This window comes from Diadema antillarum, unplaced genomic scaffold, assembly GCF_040938485.1.
Source record: "Diadema antillarum isolate AM-2024a unplaced genomic scaffold, OU_Dant_1.0 scf00000226, whole genome shotgun sequence".
In the NCBI taxonomy this organism is placed as follows: domain Eukaryota; kingdom Metazoa; phylum Echinodermata; class Echinoidea; order Diadematoida; family Diadematidae; genus Diadema; species Diadema antillarum.
In genome coordinates, this window is record NW_027271115.1 from 1,863,203 (window position 1) to 1,878,998 (window position 15,796).

At 40.1% G+C, this 15,796-nt stretch overlaps 1 long non-coding RNA gene across 1 annotated transcript; it reads right to left on the reverse strand.

Moving 5' to 3' along the window:
• Positions 1 to 10,216: 10,216 nt before the first annotated feature.
• On the reverse strand, positions 10,217 to 15,582 carry LOC139724741 (uncharacterized). The gene is made up of 3 exons (XR_011710482.1): positions 15,394 to 15,582; positions 13,765 to 13,900; positions 10,217 to 10,260 (listed from the first exon to the last, which is right to left on the reverse strand). It is a non-coding gene; the product is annotated as an uncharacterized lncRNA (long non-coding RNA).
• Positions 15,583 to 15,796: the final 214 nt, after the last annotated feature.

Below are 15,796 nucleotides of genomic sequence, written 5' to 3' on the forward strand. Positions count from 1 at the left end.
TCTGGCAGATCGGTGTATTCAATGCACTGGTAAAAGCTTCCAGAGAGTTAATTGCACCGTATCCTGAGCCTGGATTTAGAATTTGCATGCAATACATAGAAAAGGTCTACCATGAAGAAACCTGTCTGGTATTAATTGACACAAGATATAAAAAGTAAAAAATAATTTCTTTTGTATGCATACAATTTTTATTTCCAAAACACTTTTGAGATTCGATGGTGGGTAGGTAGAATATTATGTGATGAGTGATTGTCTCCTAGCACTGATAGTCTGCAAATAGCTGCATGAATTCACTCCAGCTTGAAAGATTGGTGGATTCCGCTGTGACCGCCATTCATTATTATTGATTATAAAATGGGTTCGAGAATGTAGCCAATAGGAAGCGCTGAAATGAGTCACGTGTGCTTTGGTTACTCAGTCCCATTGCACTGCATGTTAAATCCTATTGCCGATCGTCTGTGCGCGCGGCGGCTCCTTTGAATTGCATGCATACGCGCTGTCAATCCTGTAAACACTTCTAGTTCGGACTGCCAGCCGGCCGGCCTTTCTCCCCTTGTGCATGCATAACATGTGTGGCGTACGTATCATACGTACAGTGTACAGTAGACCAAGCGTTGTGGGACCGGATGCGTACATGGAGTCACTTTGAAGGGCAAATCCAACGATTTAGCAGGTTAATTCTCACGCCGTTTTCAGCGTATGTTGTCTAGTAGGCCTACATGTACATGAGGAGTCTATATCAAGTCTTTAAGGTAAAGGGTGCATATTCTATGTAAAATAAGTAAGTTTTCATGCGGGAACTTAAGTGTCCGGAAACCCAACCCCCATCATACTTATACTGTATGTGCGGGATTTCCGAGTGCGACGTGCGTAAATGTTTGGGACGAACATCTTCGGACGTCTTGACCCACAAAGGTTACTGAAAAACGCTGAAAAATGCTGTTAGTTTTCGAATTTTCGACCCATTTTATAAAACAAATGATGCACAGGATTATTTCGTGGCATTAGTGGAGGCGTATAGCTCACTCTCGGGTATTTACAATGTAGTGCAACATGCACTCGGCTTCGCCTCGTGCATGTTTCACAATTGTAAATACCCTCGAGTGCACTATACGCCTCCACTAACGCACTCTATCCTGTGCATCATTTGTATACAAGCAACTGCTAAATATCATGTAATAGCAACCAAGATTGGGTATGCTCTGAGGCTGTAGTACATCCAGTAAACCTTTGTGATTAATATTTCAAAATTGTGTCATTACATCTGTGTATATATAGCATTTACTTCACACATTTTTAATGATCGATGTACATACAATTCATTGTACATGTGTATATTTTAGAGCAAAAATCAAGTTTTACACAGGCTTTAGTTGTTGTTGTTGAGTTTTTTGGTGCTTCAATCCTCAGTCACACATGACTATTTATGCCTAACAGGTGTGTGAACTATGCTCTCCCTTTATGCCATGCCTTTTCCTGAATGGGACTTTTTGTAGACAACAAAGAGTCTACATGAGTGCTCTAACTGACCTCGATGACCCGTAGCTGCAACCTCACTGCATCTCATGTGCATATCACCTGCATACATTACAAACCTCCCTCCTAAGCTACCTGTAGGCCTATATCCTCTAGGAAATAACCCTGCTTGTCATGCGATCCCTTCATGGGTAAAATTATGGATATGTAGCCAATGACACAGGACGAATCCAAACAAAAGCATATTATGTCATATCAACTGAAACTTGCTTTGTACATATTGAAAAAGTTATAAGCAGCAGATACACACTGTACACACAATCTGTTCAAATGTAAAATAATCTGCTCTTATAATATAGTAAATTTTATTTAGGAGACTTATTAGATAAATATCCTTCAAAAGTGAAATTTGTAAAATGTCCATCATTATGAGTACTGGTAATCAACATGTTCTTTCTGGCTGAGAAACGATGACTCCTTTTTTTTTGTAGCAAGAATTTTGTGTTTTTTAACCTACTTTGTTTCGTACCTCAAATATCTTTGGCATGAATATCCATTTTCTATTATCCATACTGCATTTCATGTGGGAAGTGACCTCGGTGGCATGACATTGTAAGCTAACTGCTTGTAATCTGCAAACAGGCTGTACATTAAACAAACAGCATCATGTGACGTACGTGAGAAATCGACATTCAAATGGTCACATATCTCTCTGATTGTTGATTTGTCTTTGGTAAAGATTTTCACAAGATCTGCTGCTGTATCCAGCATGTACTGGCAATTTGGGTCTTGCAATATGATGAGTAAACTAGAAATGTCGCTACGGCGACTGGTGTATGCCTCCGCCATAATGCATGGTTCTCCTAATAGGTCTATTGTACAATGTCTTGACAATGTGTGACGACAGTTTCACACAATTGGCAAAATATTAAAATGACAGGTTTGCCACAAATGTGCTGAATGTTCACTTTCCTAGAACTAGGTTCAATTGGATGAATTTAAACATCAGAGTGCAGGTATTTGGGGGAACTGATGATTTTCACTTGACTTTTGACCCTTTTATAAGTTTATGCATTGAGTAATTTTCAAGGTATTGAGAAAAAGTATAATTTCAGTATCAAATGGTAAAATGGTATTATCTAAACCTGGCCTTTGACCTTTGACCCCACAGTTCCAAAGAGAATCACTGTTAGGTAGAACATGCATAAATATGTAAGTTTCATGATAATACCTTGAGTTACTTTTGAGATATGGAGGAAGAAGTGCAATTTAGCACTTTCACTTGACCTTTGACCTTTTGGCAAGAAACTTCCCACAGAATATATATTGGGTTATACATGCATGCATACATCAAGTTTTTAAAAAATCCTTCAGGCATTGCATAAATATAAGGAAAGTAGTGATATTTTGAGGAGTTGACCTTGACCTTTGACCCCTGACCTTTGACCCATGACCCCAACTTCCCTAGATAATCACTGCCCATCGGTACATGCATATATACTAAGTTCCATGAAGATACCTTGAACCATTTGCGAGATATGGAGAAAAACATGAAATGTCAACCTTTTTTTCACAAAATAACCTGTGACCTTTGACCTTTGACCCCGTGACCCTAAAATCGAAACAAAGTATTATCCCCCCAGGATATACCCTCATACCAAGTTTGATGCAAAACCACCTCACGGTTCTTGAGATATCGACAAAAACAAAACGGGACGGACGTACGTACGGACGGACGTACACAATGTACGGACGGACGGACGACCCGAAAACATAATGCCTCTGGCCACTTCGTTGGCGGAGGCATAAAAATTTGCACTTGAGATCCAAACTGAGAGAATGAGTAATCCATTTGTAGGGTTCAACTATTTCAATGGAAAAGTTGGGGAATTTTCCACCTTGGATTGTGATCGTAGAGGTCATTCATGTTTGGAAAGGCACTACTTTTGCAAGATGAATTCATTTTGCCAATACTAGACTACATTGGAAATGTGCAAAAAAAAAAAGAAAAAAAAAGAAGAAGAAGACACAAAAATTACTCCTTTAAAAAAAAAATCAAATTGTGATTTCCTTTTCTTGGGGGAGGGGGGGGGGGATTTATGATCTGACCCTTACCATATATTGTCTGTACTCCAGGAATATTAAGTCTTTGAGGTTAAAAAACATCTGCTTAAAGCCAAAACATAATTCTCGTATGCATGCAGAACTGTTCATTTTTGCTCCAAAATGTAATTTTATGCATAAGAAATGTGCTTGGAATAATGTTGTAATAACAAGATTTTAGTACAGTAACAATGAAAATACAAAATAGTAATAAAACAGTTTCACCGAAAGTCCACCATCTCAGAACTTGCCCAATCGTGGTTGCTATATAATTTTTCATTTGAAGCGATGGTAGACACTTTCAATATATTGCAAGCAAATATGAAATGGTGCAAGACAGATTCTCCAACCATTACAAGAACCATGTTTAGCTTTATGATATGATTTATGATAGCTTTATGATTAAGTTTCAAGTTCATGTAGCCTGTAGATGTTAAAAATCTGCACATTTGCTCCCTTCAACCTCGCTCAAGTGGTTTTGTCAGAAGAAAACAGAAATACAAGACTATACTTGAAATGAAACTTCATGCATGCAGAAATACATAAATTTGCTTTTTCTTTCCACTACAGATGTCAAGGGAAAATGACCATCTTAATACTGGTATTTAGTGTTGTAATGGCATTTCTGATACCAGTGTACTTGCAATTCTGATGTATTGTGCTACTAAATGAAACAGGTATAAAACATGTCTTTCAACAAAGAATGTACCACTGAAATTTAATTCCATGATATTCAAAACACTGCTTTATTCATCATTGGTGTTTGTGACTTTTTGTGTCCACACAGCTGGTATGTATCTGCATTTCTTCACAGTACAATTGTAGCACATTCAACTGGAAACTAGCTTGTACAATTGCAGATGGATGTCAAAATGATACTGATATGGCATTATAGAATTAAACATTTAAAGATGTTTCTTCATGTTCTAAAAAGACATTTGATAATCACTCATCATATGGATGACGAATGATTGTATACCACACTACAGAATGGGTTGATACGACTCACGGCCGTGTCCGTGAATTTACATCGTAAAGAAAAGTATCCCGCAGAAATATGAGACAAACCAGAATCCGTGGAAAAGTTATTTATTTTGTTGATACACCCATTTGATAATTCTACATTTGCTGGAAAAGTGCATTCATTTTCTCTTCAAAATAGAATAATACATCGCCGTCAGATGCAATGTTACAGAGCAGAGTGTACGGGCTCTACACATTCGAATGTGTTCATGCATGCGTGCAGACAGCTGACAGACCAGGGGATGGTACCGGTGTCCGACCCTGGACAGCTACAGATACAGCTAGCTACAGACACGCACACTTTGCCAATACGGTGCGGCGCGGCACGGCCATTGCACCGGCACCGTACCTTCCGACACTGCACACACATGCACATAGTCACAATGACATGAAAATGTATACAAACTCGATACAATCCTCACAAGCATTTGTACAGTACAATTCATCCGCTTGAAATATAAACGGGGAAAAATACGAACAATGCGCGAAATATGCGTAGAATATTGACAACGATTGATCGCAAAAATGTAGCCGCGCTCGCGTTCACGACGTACCGAGTGCGCTGTACATCACAGCTAGCCCAGGCCGGCCCGCCCGCGCCCATCCAACTACAGTTCGACTGCTTTGTGGGTCATTCCTTCTTGCCGAGCTCGCAGTGTGAAATGCATGCGTTATTACATACGCACTACAGAAGCTACAGCTGTACTACAGCTAAATAGAGGACGCAAGGCCTAGGCGTAATTAGAAATGAGACATCACGATTGGTAGGTGAATTGTCGATTTTTTTTCGGCGGCCGAAAAAATAGTAAATATCAAAAAAGTCGATGTGGCAACTGAAAATCGATGCGGGCGGGGAGCGGACTGGGACGAGAATTATGAATTTCTTGGTATTTTCAGCGCCATTTTGAAAATAGTAAATAGTAAAAAAATCGATGCGGCGGCCAAAATCGATGCGGCGGCCAAAATCGATGCGCGCGAGGACGAGAAACTGGTTTCTTTTTTTACTTGGCCTTATACACTGCATGAAAAAAAAACTTATCAAACTCAGCTAACTAGTAAGTAAGTAACTCGTAAGTAGACGTGGACGTGCGTAAACGTAAACAAGCTGAGCCAGTATGGTCTGTTCGGTAAGCCATGACATGGTATACTACTAGTACTGAAATTTTCGTATCATCAAGGCAAGGGATTCATTTTGGAAGGTAATATTTTCGCGTGTTGTTAAATTCGCGAATAGCTCCCAACTCGCGAAATTCACGAAAATAAAACCCCCACTAAATATATAGCGTATACAGTATACTAAGACGGCAATGTACTATACATAGGAGGTGCAATAAGCTTATGACTATCATAGACACATGCTTCTTCTTCTAGACTGCGGCTTCCGCAAGCAAAGTTTACATAACCAGGATATCAGGTTGAAAGTACAAAGGTGCATGGTGATAACAGAGTTATAAAAAGTGAACCCTAAAAATGAAAGTTGAGATATCAATGTCAACTATAATCTTGCCTTAAAACAGTTGGTGCATCCCTGACATTTGTTAGCATAACTTCATGTAACCAATACTGGATGTAGTTTGCCAAAAAAGAGGAGTTAAACTGAGCAAGTAAACTACTACTATGATCAGGTATAGTTTACAGGTAGTATACATGCTTAATGTAGGCCATGTTTTATACAGATTTATATGACTATAAAGTACACTGTATGTATGGGACTCCTAACTTCTTCAGTGTTACCCTCTTGAAGATCTGGACAAGCAATAGTAGAAAAACACAGATCCCTGCCATGCTACTCATTTCTCCCCATACACGCATGTTAAAAAAAAAAATCGCCCAATTTCTCTACAGCTGCATTCACACATACAAAATAGGTGGATAATGATTACAAACCATATCTGGAGATTTGCCTAAATGTAAATTGCTCACTACTGATCATCAACTTCCTACATACTGCACAGTGCCACATAGTGCATGTATGCCACTTTTAATCTCAAATACACGCAGCCATACCAAAATGCTTACAGAAACATAACATCCTAATTGGCAGAGGTTACAAGATATTTGTTCAGAAGTAAACATTTGTAACTATATCTTGCCCCAAATTAAAAAGTTTAGAAAACATTCAGTAAAAACTGTTTGGTTCAATTGAGATACTTCCGTATTATATTGTCCCAACAATTATATTTGAAGATGAAAATTCAAAGAACTATATCACAGGGGTTTCATTTTCATATCAGAAGGGTTACTCTCTAACTAATCCTGGATAGACTTACTTACGCAAGACTATCAAAGCCACTTGCACTATTAAACATATTAGCCATTGGGCAGAAGGACATGTGTGCTGTTTATAGTCCCTATATAGCCTTCACAGCACGTATGAAGAGTTGCCTTCCCAATTAGGGATTAAGGCCTACACTACTCCTCCCCTTTTTGAGCATCTGTATGTGTGGTGTGTGTGTGTGTGTGTGTGTGTGTGTGTGTGTGTGAGTGTGTGTGCATGCGTGTGTGTGTGTGTGCAGCAAAGAGTGAACTGAGGGATGAATGATATATGTGTTTGTCTCAATAAAAATTAAGTTGTAGTGGGCATGTTTCATATGAATGGTTCAAAGGAAACTTAACGCTCACAGTGGTGCCTGATCTTTCTCTAACTACATTGGCAGAAGGGCAATACAATAGACATCATGACATGGTGTGTTACGTATACTGTGAACTCTGAAAAGGGTACATATTTTGTGGACCCACACAGAAGAGATTGATGCATTTAACCAAATTATGAGACTGCTGTGTCCGTTTGTTTCCCCACTATTACTTGTTTCTGAATGTACTGGGTTGATGTGGATATCAGTGGGTTCAATGTGCATGATTTTACAGTGCAGGCAATGCCTATTGCATACATTTGTATATGCACAGGGTTTTACATTGGGTGATTTGCAGAAATTATGGGCCAAATGCCAACCACAATTAGTGGGAAGATACAAACAGATGAAGGAAAAACTTGTCTCCCGACCCCTCCCGAAAAAGGAGTGACCGCTGTTTTGAAACTATACTTCAGTAACTTTTTATCATGCCTTCATGCATGGTGGCAAGTCTCACACAGACAGACATCTAGACACACACACACACACACACACACTAACACACACTAACTCATATTATACACACACCCTTGTACATTTAAATATGCATGTACATGTACATTATATAGATAATGATCGACTGGCGGGGGAGGGAACATACCGAATGTTCCACCCAAAGGGTTTGAAATGCTCTTGAGGGAGGTTATACGGTGTAAGTCCTGAGACGAAGTTGAGGGACTTATAGCCTCCCGAAACAGCATTTCACACCCTTCACAGAGACTCCAACCCAAAGCACCTTCTGATCTGAGATTCTCCCGCCTGAAACCCCTAGCAAACGGGAGACTCCAACTTGATGTGTGCGAAGCGCGAAGTTCCTAGGGTTCTAGATGCTCTCTTGTGCTATCTAAGGCTTATTTTTTCAACATACGATAGAAATAAGTAAGAAATCCCTTCCAACGGGAGACAAAGAGCCAGGGCGGGAGAAATTAAATCTCAAACGGGAGAACGGGAGATTTTGCAAAAATGGGTTTTCGGCGGGAGATCTCCCGTCGAAAACAGGAGAGTTGGAGTCTCTGCCTTCAGGTGGAACGTTTGGTACATGTTCCCGACAACAAAAGTCATCATCTGTTATATGATATATGGGTTAGTCAAATACGTCAAATACATCAACGTCAACCACCAGCTGTATACAACCAAAGGTGTTCTATATAGAACCTCTTTGTGCACAACGCACTCGATCACATGCTCATCGCGCAGATCACTGTGCGCGCGCGATCGGAGGCCTTCTGTCATTAGTTACGTGAAAATGCTTTCCCATGGGAGAACATTACAGATTATGTTCGCCCATGGGCGAACATAACGTATGTGCCTCTATCACGTGACTGTGTTTAGCCAATCACTAACCAGTATTTGACTAACCCATTTAATATAGGCAAATGTATTATTATGCACATATATTCTAGACACGTACTACATTTACAATGCTTACTGGGTATGCTCAGGGGAATGCAATGTCACATAAGACACATTACAATACATGTGCCTGCATACAGACTGTCTATTCGCATAAAAGTGAAAGATCACTCACAACCACCCAATTGTGAAGATTTGGGAGGAAGATATATCTCTCCCAATCAAGCGATTGTTGCAATGTAAAACAATTTTAAATGTTGAGTTGTCCATATACTTCATAACATGCAGTAATGTGCCTACTGTCGAAACCTGCACATTCTTGAATATGGCTATATATCCAGCTCATATTTTGTATCATATGTCCCTGTATGTATTTATCATACATAAATCCTTCTTAATAATGGAAGCAAATTTTGTTTTTACCAACTGGTATGAGATATGTGCACCAATTTGAAGAAAGTAAAAAAGCATAATTATTTCATCAACCTCAAAGAAAGAAAAAGAATGAATGACCACGGTCCAGTTCTTCAAGAAGCTGCTCCATTTGTCAATCTGTTAATCACTCTTATAAATTTACCCACCAAAATAATCTAAATTCACATCTCAAAGGTATTTTGAATACTCGGAATCAATTCCAAGAAAAACTACTGAGTGTGGCTCACCTTGCTGCTGCACAAACAGGCTTCATATTGAAACATTATATTGGTGCACTTTTGAACATAACAAATCATGTTACATGCAATTCAGGGAGGTTTATATGATTTGCTTGCCTTGGGAAATTGCCAGCACTTTTAGAACCTTCCATTATTTCAAATTTTTGATGTGAAAAAAAAAACTGCTAAGGCCAACACATCAGTCAGGGAGAATTTACAATCAAATGCACAATTAAACTGTTGAGGACTTGTCCCCAGTATACTCAGGCAGGTATCTGTTGGTAGCATGTGTTGCAGCTCGTTGTCAATGGGCAAAAAAGTTGAAGCATGCGGTCACACGCAGTCTAAACTATCTTTGCTTCATCATTTTCTCTTTCCCCGCAAGATTCCCCGTTTCAGAATATAATCAGATACCTGAGGTGCCCGCTTCACACTTGATCGTGTGGGCGTCGTCGTCGCCTTTTGTCCCTGGCTTTCAGCGGACAGAGAATGCTCCTTGCTCCTTGGAGAGGGAGGGTAACCGTTCATCTGACCGCCTCCCGCCGAATCAGATGACAACCGCTTCCCACTGTAGTCTTGGGCCATTATTGTTGTATTCTGGCTGGTCATCCACTTTGACCTAGCTCTAACGGTGGCAGGGCCATAACCCTGACCCCACCAGCTGGGGCTTCCCCAGCCGCATTGGGCTACTGTGAGGTTATAATTTGCTCCACTCATCAACTCCACAGGTGCAATGTTAGGGTCAGTTTTGTTTGGACTTACCGGTGTAGATGTTGATGCAGCGGGGATCATCATGTTGTCAGGAGATGAGGTGGAAGGCTGCTGGTAGTGACCCTCCATCCCATTCTCTGGCTGGCTTGCTACGGCCGAGGTATCCTCTTGTCTTGGACCAGGTGTTGGCCATAGCTTTGTCAGAGCATCGGACTCATAGTTGCTTGGGACAGGCTGGGGTTCTCGCCTTGTTCCACTCTCCTGTGCCTTTTGCTACACTTTGATATGAGCTCGCCTATTTCCAACCCCTGCAAAAGAACAAGAGCATAACAGCATTCTTTAAATTGAAATTGAATTGAAAACTTGAATTTCTAGACATTACTGAGAGTGTCACTTCATTTCTTTTGAATTGGAGGCTGATATATTCTACCCAACACTCTGGAATTCGCAGACTATTTCGCTGATACCTGATGCACTGCAAAATGTTAGTCGAGGTCAAACAACTTTGTGGTAAACTGATAGAAACAACAAATCTTTCAGTAAGCTGCATTATCGCAGAACAACTAGTTGATTGCCTCCCTCGAAATGGTACATTTTACTGGTACTCGTTTTTACACGCTTTTTTAACAACTTCTATACACCGTATTTTGCACAACCAGTCTGCACATAAACTGTCAAGTGCCAAACACTAATCACTCACCACATCAACACTTAAAGTTTCAGAGTCTCTACTCGACCATGCAGTCTTGCATCTTTCCTGTCTCACAGCTTTGTGAGATGAGAATTTAGTCTCACGCTTTATAAACTTTGCATATTGTCTGCCAGTCAAAAGCAACTGTATGATGGTCAAATGTCAAATGCACCTTGCACTCCCTCCACAAATTTCCATCAAACAACCACAGAAGTCAAGAAGACGAGATCCTCTTGTCACATAGTATTTCCAACCAAGTACATTAACTTCTGTGACAACAGTGGAAGAGACATTTATTTTTTGTTTCTGCGAATCCAGCATGTTACTTTCTACCTCATTTGTTACTTTTGTCCAACTGAGAACACTCTTTTTCCCTTACACCAACTTTGTAGCAGCACCATGAGTCATACTTTTAATTTGTCTCTGCTTATCATTTCAAGTACATGCTTACGATATGTGGTCTTATGCATCTTTCACCTTATAAACATTCCCTTTCATCTTGTGTTGTTTATTATTGTTAATGATAGATTTGTAAGTTATGTTTGCACTGTATTTTCTTTCATCCGCAATTTTGAAAAATATTATTGATTTTTTTGTACTGAAAATGTGAAAATGAATACTATATTCTATTTTGAATCTAAATGATGAAAAATGCAGACATAAAACCAAACAAACCAAACAAACCAAACAACAAACACAATTTCAGTCTCAGTCATCCCTCCAGTCATCATTAGGGAGCTTTAGATTTTAGACGCGCGGACGTTCAAAGGAAAAAACATGTTCTGAGCATGCGCAGTAGCGCGCGTAAAGTCAATCTATTTTAAGCTTGTGTCGCCTGAGTTTTTCACTACGCGTACTGGGCTATTTTCACGTCCGCACAGTTTGCGACGTAGAGAGCTTTTTCATGCACTGATCATATGGGGGCGCGATTTTATTTTTTATACGTTGCGTCCCTGCATAATCTAAAGCTACTTTTCCACACGACGCAGGAAGAGGAGAACGTCCAGCGCAAGCGTCGGCTCAAACGTCCGCGCGTCAAAATCTAAAGCTCCCTATTATAATGTGAGATGGACACAGTTTTCAACCAATCTCTCTCTTCCTTCAGTGTTATAACTTCCCCATGAACATTTCATTCACAAAATTTAACAAGTTGTGTCCATGCACACTTTTTGACCAGCTTTCGATGTGAAAGCACAGAAAAAAAGAAAATCTACCAACTAACGTAACATATTATCTCTTTCTCTCTCTCCAAACATTGGATTTTGCAAATTTGGAGGGATCAGGGAAAAAGGTTGGGAAGTGGAAGGTGGTGTTTGAGAGAGCAATGGGCTGTTTGTAAGCCCCAGGAAGACAAAAGTGATGGTGAGCGAGTTTGGGGGAGAAGTGAGCGTGAGAAAGGTAGATATATGTGGTCTGTTTGGGAAGAGGGTCATGGCAAATTCAGTGTTGTGTATTAAATATTGGAGATGGATTCATGGCAGATGTACACACATGAAGAAGATGACCCAAGTCTGGCAAGAGATTTTGCTCGTGAAAGATGCAAGAACAGATGAAGAAAGCTAGTAGAACTGATGGTAATCATGTTGTGATGAGGTGGAATTAATGGTGAAAGGGGGTATACTTCTGGGGGATAGGGTGCACGTAAGTGGTGGACGTGAGGTACCTGTTACAGCAAGAGCAAGACTTGGCTGGGTGAAGTTCGGGGAATGCATGGAGTTATGAGAAATATTCTCCATGAAGATGCCAGGAAGAGTTTATCAGAGTTGTGTGAGATTTGCAATGTTGTGTGGGAATGTGACATGGTGTTTGAGGGAAATGAAAAATGATGAATTTAAGAAGGACCGAGAGAATAACGATGAGAGCAACATGTGGTGTGATTAACTACGGGGATCGGGATAAAAAGAAGACTGAGGATATGATGGAGATACATACTGTACATTTATGGGCTGAAGGAATTGGCGAAAACAGCTGAAAAGGGTGAATGGAGTGCAGTGATACAGCCATGTGTTGAAGAAGGATGGTGATTGTGTTTTAAGGAATGTGCTAAAGCTGAAAGTGAAAAAGCAGCAACATCACGGACAACCAACAAAAATGTGGAAGATACAGCTATTGAAGCGGAGGAGCCTGGAAGGTTTGCTTGAGAAAGGAGGATGCTCAAATTCGGGTGAGATATGGTGAGAAGGTGCAAGAACAGTTGCTGTGAAAGTGAGGTAAATCTGGCCATCTCCATTATTGGGGACAAGTCTGGATCAAAAATGGATAAATGTACATGTGGCTCAGTATGTGTCTGAAGAGCTACATGTAGGCCTACAAATGTTTCTCTGCTTTGTAGGTGTTTAATTTTTGTTTGCTATACTGTATACGGCATATATTCAGCGAGTCACAAATTTGTGCCAATTGGGACTTCCTGACGATTTTTGAGTGGTTAAATTTGCAATGGTAGAGTTTAGTACTGAACGGAGAAAAGTACTTGTGCACATCACATTCATATTGGGATCAGAGTCACTATTTTCATGTGTCTTTAAATTCGTGTATAGCACCTGACTCGCGAAATTTGTGAAAATATAAACGTTGCAAAATATTGGGTGTAAACGGTAGTTAATGTGTCCTGTCCTACAGTTTGAGTAAAGGCACACATTCCTATAACTGTCATCTCTTGACATCTAAATTATTGATGTGAACCTCCTTCATTCCTCACCTGTGAATAACACCACCCTTCACAACAAAAATTATTTACCAGTGAACATTCCTAGATGATATTGTGGCACGAGAATGAAGTTTCAACCCAAAGCAGTAAACTTTGTCCTATTAGCACTATCAAGTTGGCATGCAAATAATCATCAGATTAATTCTGGATGGATCAGCACTGCTAGCTATAGTGATGACTACATTACTCAGCTTCAGTTCAGGAACCTTTGCCCTTTTAACCATTGGGATTTCACCAAAATCACCTGGGTACTGAGGAATTCTATCAAGCATTTTTTTTCAAAATCAGAATACCAAGATATGAGATGGTAGAAAAAAACAAACAAACCGTACACACTGTTTACTATAGTACTCGAGCTTCCAAAGGAATTTAGCTCTCATACAGCAAAAAGTTTAAGAAAAAGAGTATGCTTACCTGACTAGTCTCACATCAAGACACCTTCTGCATCAACAGGTCGCCATGCTTCACATCAAAGTAAACCACGCCATCATGAGATTTCAGTCTTTAGGCTTGAGACTATCTCACCAAGGGAGACATGCTGAAGAATCTCCTATTTTTTCGTGGGGGTGTGTGTGTGTGTGTGTGTGTGTGTGTGTGAATGAGAAGAAAACACAGTGAATATTGAGGAACTGTGGTCAGTTGCAATGGAATAAACTGACAAAAACTAAGAACTCAAAATTACATAGCTTGCAGTATCAGAAAAAAATGCTTGTTTTTCTCTTAATTTCCTAACTGTGTGTTCTTTTTTTTAATTCTACACAATCGACAGCACTACTGAGTTTAATATTCCATTATAGGTGTACACATGTTGCCTATGAGTGAGGCTTAAGCAGCATAAGAGCATTTCTCTAGCACATCCTAATCGACATATTTTCCAAAATTGTGTCAACACACTTTCTTGCATTGCCAGTTTATCTGATGTCTCATATCATGACTAGCTGCACATAAAGTACCACTTATGCTGTCTAAGATGGGATATGAGGACTAGGAACACATCAATCTTGAAAGTTATGATTCCTGTAATATCAGCTTCTCAGCTAAAGTTAATCAGAGTAAGTGATCACTCATGAAACACTGTGTTGAGTTAGCAAACAAGAAGGTAAAATCCCTTATTTCATTCATGCTCTTTTTAAGGTTTTGAAGATGTGTTTGAACAAACTTCCATTTTCATGGTACAGTACTTTGCACATATTGATATACAGCTGCTTTTGATTCGAAGCTTGATATACTTGTACAAGCATGTGCTGAATAAAAAGAGTATTGTAAAGGCCATGTATTTAGCAAGTCTAAATTTTCGCGCATCAGGGATTCCCAACAATTTCGCGAGTGGTTAGACTTGCGATCATGAAGTACAGGGCTGAACAGAAAAATGTATACGTGCACGTTTCATACATATCTGGATCAGAGGCAATATTTTTGTGTGTCTTTGAAATCACAAATAGCACCTGGCTCGTGAAATTTGCAAAAATAAAAACCTTGATCGAAATATTTGGTGTATACAGTACTTGTCATGTGACATCAAAGTCACCTGACAAGAGATAGCTTTATTCAAGCAGCTTGCTCTTGAAGTTGTTTTCCTTTTATCCTCCTCCCTTCCCCATTAAGGACCCGGTAGTGTGGGGATACCATGGAGATGGAAAGCCCCGCTTGGATGTATTCGAGAATCCCTGAAACAAATTGTGTAGACCTTTATCACTGATCTCTATGTAAGTACGCACAAAGCTGAAGAATCTCAACTACAGTTAGAACGTCACAGACTTAAATACGCTTTTTTTGCACACATATTTACTGATACGCGGCTGACAGGTGCTATTCATGGTTTTTCAAATGTACCCTAATGTGCAGTGAATGAAGATCAGTTCAATTGAACCACCCGTGTTTCCCCAGGCTACCAGATTGTTCAACCCATTGAGGATGGGCTGATTTTGCTACAACACGAATTTCCCATAGACCCTTGCCCAAGTACATGTATATAATACTTGAGACTCGGCCTCAACCGGTTAAAGGAAAAAAGAAAATGTCATTCTTGTGACAATTACTCACATGGGTGTGGTCCTTCAGGGAGTAGAACCCCTCCTTGTTGATGGCCAGGAGGCGCGGTTCACTGGGGCTGGCGGCGCTGCGCATCCTGACCGGGAAGAAACTGCAGCCAAAGAGGCGCCACATCTGGAGCACGCCCACAAAGCGGGCCTGCGCCCTGGGTGGGGGTCATGTCGTGCAGCTTGCTGAGGGGGGTGTGGAGGGCGTTGAGCCACTTTTTGGGCTGCTGCTCGTCCTTTACGTTGTAATTGGTATACACCAGGTTGATGTCCTTTCTGTATGACAAGCAAAGGGAATGAAAGCACCACAATAAGATCACTGGAATAGTCTCAAACTTTGCATATGAATATCAAGCACAAGCTGTTGGATTTTATTCCTAACGCTTACTTTTGACATTGGTATTAAT